We start from the raw sequence: 16,050 nt of genomic DNA, 5'->3' as shown, positions 1-16,050 counted from the left end.
TTAGTAGTAAGTGCTATATTTTACATGACCATGAAAATCTGGGAAAGTTTGACACTTAAAGTGATGAAGGAATCTTTTTAGGATATTCTTTAAACAGTCGCGCATATCGTGTACTGAACAAAAGGACCAGTGTTATTCAAGAATCTATTAATGTGGTCATAGACGATCACTTGAATACACCTGCCCTAAGTTCAGATAATGGTGAAGTTCTTTTAATTGACAAACCAGATACGTCATCTAATCAAACTGACTTTGAACTGAGGACTGTTAAAGATCATCCAACCACTCAGATTCTTGGAAACCCTTTCACTCATGTACACACTCGTAGACAACTAGAAGATATATGTAATTACGTATGTTTTACATCCCAGATTGAACCGGCAAACGTAAAAGAAGCTCTTACTGATGAAAACTAGATTGTTGCGATGCAAGAAGAGCTTAACCAATTTGTGAGAAATGATGTTTGGTATCTTGTTCCTAGACCTAAAGATAAACATATTATCGGAACAAAGTGAATTTTCAAAAATAAGTCTGATGAACTTGGTAATATAATTCGCAACAAGGCTAGACTAGTTGTACAAGGGTACACTCAAATTGAGGGTATTGATTATGATGAAACCTTTACCCTAGTAGCTCATCTTAAGTCAATCAGACTATGTATATCCATTTCTTGCTTTAGAAAGTTCAAAATTTATCAAATGGATGTGAAGAGTGCCTTCTTAAATGGTGATCTGCATGAAGAAGTATATATTGAACAACCAATGGGTTTTGAAGACCTTAAGAACACTAATCATGTCTATCGCCCTAAAAAGGCTCTCTACGGCTTAAAACAAGCTCCCAAATCATGGTACGAGAAATTGACTAAGTTTTTACTAAGTCATGATTTTCAAATGGGAAGTGTAGATAAGACTCTCTTTGTTAAGAAACTTAATGATCACATCTTAATAGTGCAGATCTATGTTGATGATATTATTTATGGATCTACCTGTTCTAACATGACTGTTGAGTTTGTAGATTTAATGAAATCTAAGTTTGAAATGAGCATGGTTGGGGAATTGAATTATTTCCTAGGATTGCAAGTGAAACAATAATCTGATGGCATTTTTATTTCTTAAACCAAATATGCTCTGAACTTAATCAAAAATTTTGAATTTGAAAACGATAAGAATTTTGATACTCATATGAGTACAACTTTAAGACTCTCAAAGGACTCTACAGGTAAAAATGTGGATCCTAAATTATATCATAGTATAATTGATAGTTTACTTTATTTAACTCCAAGTTGACCTGTAATGCTTTAAGTGTTGGTATTTGCGCTAGATATCAATTTAACCCTAAGAGTCACATCTAACTGCTGTTAAGTGGATAATGTGATATGTCACAAGTATTGCTAAATTGGGTCTCTGGCATCCATGTGAAACTAGTTTTCAATTGGCTAGGTACTCAGATGCTGATTGGGCTGGTAATATTGATGACAGGAAATCAACCACTGGTGCTTATTTCTATATTGGAAATTGTTTGGTTTCATGGTTTAGTAAGAAACAAAGTTCTATATCACTCTCAATTGCTGAGGATAAATACATCGCAGCAGGAAATGCATGTACTCAACTTGTTTGGATGAATCGTATGTAAAGCGATTATGAATTGCATAGAAATCAATGATATTATATTGTGATAATTCCAGTGCTATAAATATTTTAAAAAACCCAATCCAACATTCACATACTAAGCACATTGACATTAGGTATCATTACATTCATGAATTAGTGGAAGAAAAGCTCATATCTTTGGAATACATTCCTACCAAGACTCAACTTGCTGACATTTTCACTAAACCGCTGGACAAAAGTAGATTTAATAAATTAAAAATTGATCTTGGTATGTGCAATCTAAATTGAATATTCATGCTTATTTGTATCATAATGTATATATATTTGATAATTTATTAATTTAAATTTTTATGAAAATTGCATGTTTATGTTGATACACGACTAGTCGAGGGAGTGCTCGACCAGTCGTGATATGACCGGTCGAGGACGGTTTAAAACCGGTCGTGGAGCGCGTTGATCTCTTTAATTTGGGGAAAACCATCATCTTCCTCATTTCTTCTTTTCTCTCCAACAAGCCATGGAACGACTAGTCAAACCCTGCTGTTTGATTCGTCAAGGTTAGTGCATTTTTTCACTCAATCTTGTAGATTCATGTTCTATTCTTTTCATTTTTATCATTGTAGTACTTGATTTCAAGCTTTATTGAGATTTTGGGGTTTTTCTTCTCCATTTGCTGATCTAGAAAAACCCATCTCTACTTCCTTTGTGATTTCTTGTTGCTTTGAGTAAATGGATGCTAGAGGGAAAAAGAAAACATCCCCTGGTCCATCTTCTTCTCGATCAACTCCTATTACTCGACGCCATCTTCGGTCACCCAAAGATGATCCCTCATATGTGTGGGATTTGTGAGTGCACAATGTCATTGTTGAACGACCTGTTGATCTTAACCACATTGCTCCTTTTGATATTCTTCATCTTCTCCAAGCTGTAGGATGGGCTAACATCTTACATTGGGGTGGGCCTGCATACCAATCTATTGCACCGGCTATGTTTGCATGTATCTCTGAATTTTCATTTGAGAATTTAACATTTAAAATTGATGCTAGAGAAGGCCATTTGATGTAGACTGCCATCTGATTTTGGGTCTTATTGACATACCTGTCAACGCTGAGGGTATTCCTGTTCATACTTTAGTTAAAAAACCCTCAAAATCAGAAAAATGCTTGCTCACTAGATATCTATGTAATATAAATATGCAATGGACTCATAAAGGGAATGCGCTCCCCTCAAAGTATTTGTTACCTAGATACAGAGTTCTCCATAGAATCTTTATTTCTAATCTGTATCCTTATTTAGGTAACAAAACTGAACTGACTTTGTTTATGGTTCAGGTTTTACATTCTGTTATCCTTGGTACTAAAGTTTGTCTTGATATGTCATTTCGTCATTCAGTTTCGTCTCTATTCAGGTCATAGTGATTTTCCTATCTTATGACTGCGTTAGCTAATCTCATTTTAGTTGCTATGCCGGTTGGAGAGGCTCCTATCCATCATTTTATTTTTAACAATTTGAATATTAAAAAGATGAAGTTGGAATTGGTTCCTGGCCAGGTGGATGTTGATGTTGGAGGAGCTAAAGTAGGGAATGAAGATGAAGCTGGCGATCTTCCTGATGATATTAATATGGATAATATCTTTAATGAACTTGAATCTAATTCTACTAATGATCCTGACTATGAGCCATCTGATTTTGATGCTTATCTTCGTGCTCTTCAGGAGAAGGTTGAGAATGTGAATGTGGCCCATGATCTTCAGTTTAAATATATGTGCAAGTACCTTAGGCACTTAAATAAGGGCTTTCATCAACTTGATCCTACCATACCTACTACTCATCTGGATCTGATTAAGTGTTTTATCCTTTGGTCGGTATTAACTCTAATACTATTTTACCTTTGTTGGTGTGTAAACTTTGTTTTTACTTAAGTTTGGTTGACTGACGTATGTTTGTGGAATTTGAACTGGTTAATGGTTTGTGGACTTTAATTTGTTTAAATCTTGACTAGTTAAGCCATAAATACTGCCTGCTATATAATCTACCGGGTTTATACTAGTAAATCTAATAATAAAATGGTGTATGAAATGTGGTTCGATAAAAAGCCTACTGTCAAATACTTTCGAGTTTTTGGCAACAAGTGCTATATTTTATGTGACTGTGAAAATCTGGGAAGATTTCAAGTAGTTTGGATTGATTAGAATAGATATGGATTAAAGGGTAGTAACATTAATTTTTACGATATATATGTGTGTGTTACTCAGGGAGAGTAAATAAGTAAGGAAGAATTTGTGCTAGTTAATGACAACTGGTACATGATTCATTAACCAGACTGTAACTGGTTCTCTTGTATATGTCTGGTGCATGATTGACTGGTGCATGATTCTTTATTGAGCATGTTGTTCTTCTCTTTTTTTTTTGGAGTGTGTTTTGTCACAAATTTGACAAAAGGGGAGATTATAAGTGTTATGGTTTTATGCTCCTTTGGTTATCAAATTTTGTGGTCCCAAAACATCAATCTATGTCTTATGTAGCTCATTGGAATATATGATCAAGACATTGCATCACCTCTCTAAACACTTTCTTCAAGTCAAGAACGAAGAACTACTTCAAACCATTTCAAGAAATGCAAGTACAAGCTACAACGAAAGAAGTGATCTTGTTCAAAGACTCAAGTTAGTGTACAATGCAAGATGAAGTGTAATTCAAGCTCTAGAAGATCTTAAGCTCAATGTTACATCAAGTAGAGAGATCTCAAGCTTCACAATCTTCAAAGGTCAACTATCATCTGAAGAAATGAAGTCTCAATGTTCATACCTGACTTTCAAGGTATGATTGACCTTAGATTGACCTTAGGGTAGGTCATTTTGTATACATAATTTAAATTGAATTACTTTATATGTATTTAGACTGTTCTAAGACTAGTCCTGAACTCTGTTCGACTAGTCAAAGCTCTAGCTCGACCAATCTAAAAAATTCATAGACCAATCCTAAGTTGTTGCAATTTTTTAGAATTTTTTGGCTGAGCTACGACCAGTCCTGGAGACTACTCGACCTGTCGTAGGAATAGTGACGACTCATTCTAGGACTAGTCATGCACCTTCGACTTAAACTTCAATGATTAAATCTGGTGCCTCACGACCAGTCGTAGGATGCTCACGACCGGTCGTGGACACCCTACGACCAGTCGTGAAACGGTTTTATTCGATCGCGCTTAATATTTCAAAAATTTATTCAGTCTACGACCAGTCGTAATGTCCTTAGGACCAGTCGTAGATGCAATTTCTACAACTATAAATAGAACACGAATTTTAAAGTTTCATATCGAATTTCAAGTAAAATCAAGGCATCACTCTGAGATAAGTTTGTGTTCATTTTTAAACTACATTATGCATATTTAATAAACTCTTTTGTTAGCTTTATTAATTTGATTTTGTTTCTATATTCTAATCTAAATTGAAAAGAGGAATTATTATATTCCATCTTCTTGGAATCAAAATCAAATATAGCTAACCCAACTGGTTTTATTTAAAATCAATTAGAACCTAGAACCATTTCAAAGTGAGTATTGGACATTGAACTCCACATTCGAACTTCTACTCTGATTAGTTCTTCCGGGCTGTTACAAAAGGAGAAATCCAAGTATTTTACTGTATTGTAAATTTTCTTCATTTTGATTTTTGTTTGAGATTAAGCCAGAAAAATCTCAATCTATTGGTTATCTAAGGAGAGACAGGAAAACTCAGAAGTGGGGTTTTTGAATTGTGTAAGCCCATTGAAAGACACAATTGTGAAGGTTTTCGGTGAGCCTGTGAAACCTATTTTCATAGTGAACGCTGATATCCCCTATGTGAGGATATTAGGAGTGGAGTAGCAATCTGTGTGTTTGTTATTTAACAGTTGGTGAACACACAGGTGAACCACTATAATTCTTTGCGTATTATGGTTTGAATGTTTGCTTAATTTCTATATCATTTATCATTTAAAATTGTGGGATGTATGTGTGGATGTGAATGTTGTAATATTTACATTTCAAGCACTGTGGGGAATGTTGTAATAGTTTAGATTTCAATTCCTTTACAGTTTTAGCTTTTAATTCTCTAATTGTGCTAGTAAGGTTGTCCTGCCATAAACCCTTGGTTTTTATGGTGAGAGGTTGTCCTTAGAACAACTATATTTTGTGATTGCTTTACATTCGGTATTGTGAATTATTATCTTTCCTTTTCTTGGCTAGCTTATTGTTTTATTCCACTGTTATTATTTTAAATTTGGCATAGTCCTACTCACCCCCCCCCCCCCCTCTAGGACATATAGCTAAGCCTTTTCACCTTACATCAAAATCAAATGAAATGAACACCCACCGTTAGATCTTGGACTCTTCCTTCCATTGATGCGATCTAGAGCTCCAAGGTGTGCATTTTCAACGGTCGAGATTGGACTTGGATGGTGGAGATGGAAGGTAGGAAGGTGTGCCACACTTGCTTCTCCATGGAAGCTTGGATGGTTACTCTCATGGTGCTTGGGAGAATGAGAGAGAGAGGTTGTAAGAGAGAGGGATAGGTGAGTGATGGGGTGTGATGGGTGAGTGAATGATGGGTGTACTTGGTTGTAAGAGAGAGTTGACTTTAGGTGAGAGAGGGATGAGTGTTAGTACTTGATGTGATGTGATATGGTACTTAATTGATTGATGTGATTAATGGGATATTTCTCTTGGGTTTTGTAATGCGCAACATTTTCCTCGAATTGAATGCGGGCCCACATTTCCTGGCCTAGGTATCAGTTCGACACGCAAGAAGCAGCATCAGAACCGCAACGACAGCGCGGTTGTAGGGGTTCAAGTTTTGAGTCGAGCCAACTCCAATATACGGAACATGACTTAAGATCGTGGGTCACTGAAATTCGACAGGGAGGACCACGGAAGCCTACGAAACGGTAAGGGTTAGGATACGAGTCTCACAATTGGTCTACCTAATAATACATTATGACAAAATGTAATGGTCATGCAACACCCATAAAAGGTCCAATAAATCTGAAACCATAGGAAACTGTGGACCTCATTAGGCTTGTGGTCCATCATGGACGGTGGACCCAAACAGCACTTAAAACTAGGAAATTTAGACCATCAAGTTGACACTTGCAAAGCGCAACTCTCCAAGCCTAAAACTTAAAAATCTGAAGTTTAAATATTCGCCCCGCCACTAAAGACAATGAATTATGCCTTTCCAACCGTTAGATTTCTTTCAAACTCAAGCAATATATCAGGGATATTTCCCTGCCCTTATCCGTCAAATCAGACCCCTATTCGAATGACAGTGACTGTTGATCGCAAATTAGGCCATTGCGATCAATTGCTCATCCGTTTGCCACCCAACTTGGGACAACCCTTAACAGACTATGAGACACCTATCCCATGGCATAGATGGGCCAGGGGGCCACTGGGACAACCCCGAGGACTATAAATGTACCTTATAAGGTCATATGCATTAAGACTAGCCACCCTAGGGCCATTTAAGCTAAATTTCAAACTATATAAACTCAAAACACTCTCTCCCTCACTCCCATACAAAATTTTTTCCAGCAAAGAGGGGAGAGAGAGGAGAGAGTAGAGATTGTAGAAGGGGAAGGAGCTCCAAGGGGTTGGGAATTGAGGAAATTCCCTCTCCTACCATGACCTCATGCCGAAAATTGCAACTCCGCCGCTGCAGAGGTGATTTGCTGGTGATGGAGAGGTAACCACCCAATCATCTTCTAAATTTCAGAAAGGAGCGACATGCATGTGTCCTAACCTACAGATCCATTTGGTACCGGCTTCGACGGGTCAATTCACGAGTCCGGCACCCTAAGAGCCACTCCACATGGTTATTTAAAATTTTCATGTATTTAAGAATCCATGATGAATCACGATGACAATGACTATAATTTACCGCTATGCATAAATCCTTCACAACTAGAAGTAGATCGACATCTACTTTAATACAATCCATTTATACACTGCTCCCTTTGCCGTATTGGCCAGCAAATTTTAGAACCCGTATGGGTAGCCCCTCTGGTAGGGTCGCCCAAGGGCTAATTTGACCCATTTAGTCAAAATACAGATAATCAACAGTAGTTGGACTACGCGGGACGTTGCTCCCAATGTCATACAACCTGTAGTTCGTCTAAAGGGGATAAATTGGCTCATAAGTTGGCCGACCACATCCTTTAACCATGTATGTATATGCTTGCTTAAACTTGAGACACCCTACATCCACTTGCACCCACTGATAATCAACTTCTTGCAGCCCACAAGTCTCGGGAGCCGGGTATGGTGGAATGGGACACTATTCCCAAGTTGTTGTCCTACACTAGGTGATGAGCCTCCTCGTAGTGACCGCGAGCAAGAACTCTTTCTTACAATTGCCCCTTATATGTTTTTATTATTGGGAGTGACGAGCCCAAACGGGCCAAGGATCGTGAGAGCAAGACTGCCACGACTGTGCGATCAGGATAGGGCGTTGATTTGTTAAGATGTTCCAGTTTCTCCAAAGTGCTAGTTGAATGAACGTAATTAATCAATGCAGCTAACATGCTCATCATCACATTGCATTGGTTAGGTTAGCGACTCAGCAGTCGAGGTCACATTAAGGGAGTGTTTGGCATCGCAATCGTTAAACGATGTCGCTCAAGAGAGTATTGGATATGAGGGCATGCATTATATCATGGAACCATGCATATACATTAATAAGAGTAACTAGGATCTTATGAATGATTATTTTTCACTAACTTCATCTATGGATTTGATAATATGTGTAACTTATTGTTAATGGTATCCATTGAGTTGATCACTCACTCTCACTCTAGGATGGTATTTTAAAACACCAACTAGAACCTATCTTAGATATAGGGATCACGAAGGTCGGTGCACTTAATAGAGCGAGCATGGATGATGAGGAGGAACTGTCATATTTCTAGATCTTTGGCGGATCCCCGTAGACTGCCTTAGGATTAGCCATGGGACTCAGGGCAAGGGTCTATTCATTTTTAGATTATATATTTTTACGGGATGTGGTCCCTCACGTTTATTTACATTATCCTTTTCATAGGATATAGATTTCGTATTAGTTACACATGAGCACATCATATTACTCTTAATTTATGCTGCATGGTCCACTACACTTCCCCATTACTTATGAAACGAACAAATTATACTAATTCTGAAACCAAGTAGAGCATAAGTGACACCTGGGAATTCAGGAGCCAAGTTCCTACTTGGCCCCCAAAATTTAGGGCATCACAAGTTGGTATTAAAGCATGGTTTGAGGTTAAGTTAGGCCGTGGGCCTGTCATAACGCACTTCTTGACTTTGGTGGGAGCGTTCAAACCAAGTGACATGTAAGGACCTTAGGACTGAGCCCTCCAGCTAATTGGAATGTTGTGACTTTAGTCTAAGGGTTAGACTTAGAAGTGATTTAAACTAGAAAGAAAGGTGGGATAACACTAAGGTCTAGGCCTTAAAGGACTAAGAGTTGTTTCAATTAGCACTCGATCAGGGACCCTTAAACTTTAACATCATGGCCCGACGTAGAAGAGTTAAGCCACTGAAGTAGCCTGCCCTACCCCAAATTCGTATATTGCACATACAATAACTCACTTTAGTTTATGACATACGACCATTTCAGATTCTGACAAACCATATCGTCTCCACCTTAAACCAAGGACCTTGTAGCTACTTGGACCATCGAGCGGACAGTTCCTCAAGCCCGTATGGGCTGCCATCGACTCAGAGACAACGTTTTTGGCCCATCCTGAATGCATCTTGTACCACTACTAGACCGATGGGCTTGGGATTGTGACAAATGTGTTGCCCCCACCCATTATACCACAAATGATCAGAGGAGTGGCAAGCCACAACCATATGGGTGTGCCCCTGCCGGAAAAAGGACATGAGGTGGCAGAGTCACCACCATTTTGGGTTGGCCACTGTCAAACGTCACAGGAGGTAGCGTGGCTACCGCTAAATCGGTGGACCACCGCCGAACCCTTCAGGGGATGGTGGGGCCATCGCCAGATCGGTGGGCCGCCGCAGAACCCTCCAGGGGATGGCGGGGCCACCGCCAGATCAATGAGCCACCGCCTTCACCCAAGCTAGAGTGGGACCTCCCACACTTGTGGACCCCCTCTCTTTGCTCCTCCTAGCTATTAAACCCTCAGGACCCCCTTCTAAACCCATTATAACCCCAACCCATCTCTACTCTCACCCCATTTCAACTCTAAACCCTCAAAAATGAAATCTCCAAACCCCAAAACCCTCCTTTCAATCCACCTCAACCTCATGCAACCACCTTAATCCTCAATCTCACCAACCACCCCCATCAACAACTCTAAGGAAATCCATTCCTATTCCATTTTGAACCAAAACCCTCTTCTTTAAGGGCCTCTAGATCTTGTCTCTCCAAACTAACCACCCAAACCATCTTTCCCTTAAGACTCTTCATCCCTTGTCCCATCTCCTTCTAAGGAAGAAGAAACCCCATCCTCATGGCCTTTCTTGAAGTAATCTTCTCATTCTTCTCCATTTCCTTGGTTCTTTCCCTCATGGGGAAGAAAAGACAGGCCCTTGACCAAGCGGGGCCAAGCCGCAAGAGAAGGTCGAAGAAGAAGCAAGACGGCCTAGCAGGGCCAATCTTCGTGAAAAGGTCTAAGAGAGACTTCGACCCTCTAACTTCGCCTGCACAAGTGGCTCCGCCAGGCATAAATTTTGGTAGATTCAAGAGTTGGAAGATTATGTTCGAGGCAAATGTGGACAACAAATTGTTTGGTGAGTATCAATTGATCGACCACCTTCTAGAAAATGGTTGGGGACCATATTCGAGGGAAAATATCATGCTAATGAGCATCTAGTGGGAGCATTCTACGCACGAATGTGAAATCTTAAGCTTGAACCACTTGGATTTGGCATTGGCCTTAGCAGACAAGAAGCCCACGTTGTCATGGAAACCATCGCTCAGATACTTGGTGTGGAGTGTGGAAATGTGCATGCCAATGAGGATAACCTAAAGGAGAAGCGACAAAGAGATAAGCATGTCTGCCACCTAAGCGTCTAACTCGTCAAGTGGCGAAGAGGAAGTAGCATCAAGTCCTCAAATCTGACACCTGACTACCACCTACTCCACCACATATGTACATACAATGTGTACCTGAGAGCCAATAATCGTATGAAGTGTTCTCGATTTATGGTAGATTTTCTCTACCATGTGGGATAAGGGGAGAAGGTGTGCTTGCCCACCCTTGTGCTGACCTAGACCATGAAGGCTACGTTGGCACGCTGTGAAAAAATGGCACTTCCATTTGGCTATCTAATCTATAAAATAGCACACAACTACATATACAGATATCCAGATGAACTCCCCCACCTAATTAAGGTGATCAACGAGGACACTTTGATCTATATGAAGATGGGCCTTAAATAGCGTAGGGCCTACATTGAAGAATTTGGGGATGAAGAAGGAGAGGACAATGAAGATGAAGGAGAAGATGAGGAGGAAGAAGAGAACAAAGAAGAAGAAGAGGAAGAAATCTAAGAAGCTGGCGAAGAGCTACCTGTCGCTCAAGGTGGACTTGAGGGCTGAGACGTGCTCAATGCCCGAAAGGCCAAGATGGAAGAGAACCAGGGGAACCTGGAAAGGACGATTAAGAAGCTATCTTGCACAGTGAATGCGATATTATGTTGTATCCAGAAGGAGGGAGTGCCCCCTCCTTCGCCCAACTCAGAAGATCAGTAGCTTAGTATGGAAAGTAGTTAAAGTCACTTCTTTTGTTAGGCAGGTGGTAGTTAATTTTTATTTTGACTAGGTTATAGTTTCCTTATGTTTTCATCGACTGGTAACTCTTGTGTTCCCTGTGTAAGTAGTGTAACGACTCATATTTCAATGACATTTTGACTAGTAAGATTACTTAGAGTTACTTAAGTGCGTTTTGCTTGTGAGATTAATGATTAGCCATTAATGCTTTGTTTGAGTCGTGTCTTTATGGAAGTCTGAATATGCTTGAACTTGTATGAATGAACCTCCTTACATTTAACACCTCAAAAAAAATTATTTCAGGATATGCGTCCTCAAGGAGACAGTCGTTTAGTCCACCTGACTCATGTCAGACTGGTTGAGATAAACCATCCTGCTCCCAACAATCAACAAAGCCTCTAGGGGACGGTCGATCAACCTAATGCAGGGAATTGATCAGGGTCAAATATTGCATATCAGACCCTAGTAATTGCCTAAATTTACGTACATGATAAGGTTTAATGCCATATTTTAATCGTGTTTTTTTATTACAGGATGAAATCAGGAGTGTGTACTGAAAGATGATGTTAAGAACATGGATTTGGCGCTCCAAAATTACCAGAGCACGGGATGGACTCCAGAAAACCAATAGCGAAGATTTTACATGCCTGGGATTGAGGAAAGCAAGGCAAAGGGGCTCAAAAAGGATCCAGAATGCAAGATCACATGTTTCCCGCCATCCGATCAACTCGAAACTTCATACACGTGATGGGGACCATAAATGAACCGTACATATTAAATTTCAGCCATTGAAAATCTCGGAAAGTGGTCTAACGGCCAGATCAGCCCCTTAATTCATTAAGTGGGGCCCGCTGGATATCTGGATATACATCAATTTTGGTCCTGACAGTGGAAATAATATGAGAAAAAGGATGGACGGTGCAGATTTCTCAAAAGTATCACAGTGGACCCCACCTTGGGTGACATGTGCATGGTGCACATGTGCACTGCATGTGCACCGAACGAGCATAAGTCGGTCAGCAGCGCTGACCCGACTTCATCCTTTCAAAAACAGAAACTCCCGTTTCTGGCGCGTGTAACGGACGGAAAGTTCGTTTTTACGGACCGCTGTGGGCCCCGTACGTCACCCGTACGGCCGATCCGAGCCGTCCATCGTGTAGACGGGTTCGAGAACTACAAAACCATGCTGATATTCCACTCCCATACGTGCACACGTGTTCGGTACAGAGGACACAAGCAAGCTGCCCCATGACGTCCAGAATGAAAACAGCATGATTCCTTCTTTGGGCCGCGTCCACGCAAGTTCAAAACCATCCATCTTTGAACGAAATCTCGTCCTCTATCCAATGGACGGGGTGGATTTCCCCGAAAACGCTTATGTGGGGCCCACCGAGCATCGCAACGCCGGACGTGCGAAGGCTTACGCACGTCCGCGAAAAAACTGACTTCCGGGCGGTTGTGGCCCACCATCTTCGATCAGATGGAAGATTTGATCCGTCCATCGTGTAGAGGGCGTCGAGAGCTTCAAAACTATGTTGATATTCCTCGCCCATGCGTACACACGTGTGCGGTGCAGAGGCCAAAAGTAGACTGCCCCGGGACGTTCAAAACTGATCTTTTTGTATTTTCTTCTCTGGGCCGCACTAATGGACCTTCAAAACCACCCATGCTTGACTGAAATTTCGTTCTGAATCCAATGGACGGGGTGGATTTTCTATAAAATACCTCTGTGGGACCCACCGATCACGGCTGTGAAAAATTGCACTTCGAGTCCTTCTACGACTCTGCCACCGACCCCAACCATCCAACAGCTATAGAAGGAGAGTTTTGGACGTGGGAGAGTCATTCAGAACCAGGGGATTCCAGATCTGGAGCAAGGGAGAGAAGAAAGAGAAGAAAGAAGAGAGAGAGAGAGATTGTTTGGTTTGATGTTTTTTTATGAATTTTATTTAATATTTTTTATGGATTTTATGGGTCACTAATCTCTCAGCTAGGGCTGAGATGAAGCCCTTAATTTGATCAGCTCTTGTGTTGGTTGATTTACTTTGAATTTCAATTAATTTGTTTCTTTCTTTAAGTGGGCTTTATGGGTTTCAGTTCTATACTTCTCCATCTATGAACTTGATTAAAGTATATATATGGATGTTGTTTGGATGCTTATTATAGGTGCTTGTGTCTGATCAAGAACAAGTTTCCTATAGAGGAAGAAACAGGGTGCTTTAATGAATGTACATCCCTTATGCCCGACCAAGGACATGGGATATGTCATTCATGGCATTGCTTAAAGGAATTAGACAGTCTGTATGCCCGATTAAGGACACAGATTGTGCTTTCTCTGTATAAGGGGTATCAATCTAGATCAAGGTGAATCAACAGACAAAACAAGGGTTAGGATAATTAGGGGTGGATTCGAAAGTCCTAGTGCTCTCTCTCTGATTGAATTTTCTTCCCTGTTCTTAATTAATTGTTTTTCATAAAATTGTGCTTAGTAATTCATTCCATTATTTGTTGGATTAGTTAAGGAGAATCATAGATTTGAATTGTGACGACCAGTCCTCGTGGGAACGATCTCGTAATACGTATTGTATCTACATCTGATTCGTATACTTGCGAGTTTAAAAATCATTTAAATCGTGTTGGTTTAAATAAAACATCAAGTTTTTGGCGCCGTTGCCGGGGACTGTTTTGTTCCAATTGGATTTAGGATTCTCTCTTATCATAATTCATAGTCTTAGGTTTTTTACTAACTTTAGGTTAAATTTTTTTAGAAACTAACCTATTTCCTGTTTTGTAGGGACCTGACATAAACTACTAATTTGGTAATCTCTTTCCAAATTTTCTATTTTCTTCTAATATCTATTTTTAAAATTAAGGTTTTATTTTTTATTTTTTTAGGAAGTTTCTATTTCTAGGCTATTTTATTTTTTTATTTTTAGAAATTTCCTATTTTCTAATTCTAGATTCTGATTCTTCTTTCAAGTAACTTTCTATTTTCTAGTTTAGGTTTTATTATTTTTAGAAGAGTCTTTAGGTTTTATTTTTTTTTTAGAAAGTTTCTCTCTTATTTTCTAATTTCCTATTTTTTAGAAATTTTCCCTTTTTAGAAACTAACTTAGCTTTTATTTCTAAGATTACAAACTTTCTTTTTTAGAAATTAACCGTTGCTTAGGATTTTTTTGCTAGCATTATTTTAGTAAATTTAATTTATTTTTGTTTTCTTTTTGTTTACAGGAATTAAGGAAGGAAGCTGCTAAATAACATTGACTTCAAAAGTAGGAGCTCTCTATTCTTCAGACATCAATCATCTCCTTTTCCGGGTTCTTTCTTCCCATTCTAAATTACATAGTTTTAACTTGTTTTAGAATCTCATAGTTTCTAGGTCTAGTTTTATTTCTCTTAGGTTGCTTCTTAGTTTAGTTTTCTTTCTTACATTGCAATAACATAGTTTATGCTAGGACGTAGATCTCTGAATTTAGAACTAGCACCGTTTGATCCTGAGATTGAAAGAACAATTCGTGAAAGATTGAGAAATAATCCTGTTGAAATGGCGAATGAGACTGAAGTTAAAGCTCTCAAAGATTATTCAGCTCCTGTCCAATTTAATGCGCCTTCATGCATAGTGTTGCCAACCACTACGGCAGCACACTTTGAACTTAAACCTGGAGTCATACAATTGTTGCCATCCTTTTATGGATTGGACAAGGAGGACCCATATCATCATGTGAAAGAATTCTTAAACAGTTGCTCCACCTTTAAGTTCCAAAACTTCTCAGACGATTCGATCCGCCTACGCCTGTTTCCTTTTTCTTTGAAGGATAAGGCGAAAGCATGGTTGAATTCTCTAGAAGTTGGATCTATCACTACATGGGACCAACTGTCTAAGAAGTTCTTAAACAAGTTCTTCCCCGTTCACAAAACCAATGCCCTCCGTAGAGAAATTACTAACTTCACACAAAAAGAGGGCGAGCACTTTCATGAATGTTGGGAAAGATGAAAGGACTTGCTTCTTAAATGTCCTCACCAAGGTTTTGAGAAGTGGCAACAAGTTCAATACTTCTATGACGGTCTGACACCACAGAACCGTCGCATGGTTGATGCCACCAGTGGAGGGTCATTCATGACCAAAAGTGATGTCGAAGCGTGGAACTTCTTTGAAACCTTGTGCGAAAATTCCCAGCAATGGGATTATTCAAATAGAGGTGACAGAAGTCCCCAACCACAAAAGAGAGGTGGTATATATGAGATAGGAGTCATGCCAGAGCTGAGCGCCAAGCTTGATAACCTGACAAAGAAAGTTGATGCTCTGGTATTAAATAATGGACCACCACAAACAGCTCAAGTCGAGGCATATGCCACATGTTCTAGTCCTGCCCATCCTATGCAGTGTTGTCCATCTGGTGCAGCATTCCCAGAACTTCTCTCTGAACAAGTTCATGCTATGAACACTTTTCAAAAATCTGGGAATGATCCTTACTCAAACACCTATAATCCAGGGTGGGCTAGACATCCAAATTTCTCTTGGGCAAAAGGACCACAACAAGGAGGACCATCTGAAAATCCTCCTATGCAACCTTACTCCCAAGTTGGCAGTCAACAACCTCAACAGTTTCCACAATATCAACAACTGCCTACACAATCAAGGAAACCATCTCTTGAGGATACACTCCATC

The 16,050-nt window shown here is 39.7% G+C and overlaps 1 non-coding gene across 1 annotated transcript; it reads right to left on the bottom strand.

Annotated features, from left to right (window-relative positions):
* Positions 1-15,302: 15,302 nt before the first annotated feature.
* On the bottom strand, positions 15,303-15,409 carry LOC131228460 (small nucleolar RNA R71). Its single transcript, XR_009162963.1, has one exon. It is a non-coding gene; the product is annotated as a small nucleolar RNA R71 (small nucleolar RNA).
* Positions 15,410-16,050: the final 641 nt, after the last annotated feature.

The sequence above is a fragment of the Magnolia sinica genome, chromosome 15 (genome assembly GCF_029962835.1).
Source record: "Magnolia sinica isolate HGM2019 chromosome 15, MsV1, whole genome shotgun sequence".
NCBI classification, from domain to species: domain Eukaryota; kingdom Viridiplantae; phylum Streptophyta; class Magnoliopsida; order Magnoliales; family Magnoliaceae; genus Magnolia; species Magnolia sinica.
The sequence above is the reverse complement of the archived record's forward strand: the minus strand, read 5'-3'. Positions and strand labels throughout refer to the sequence as shown.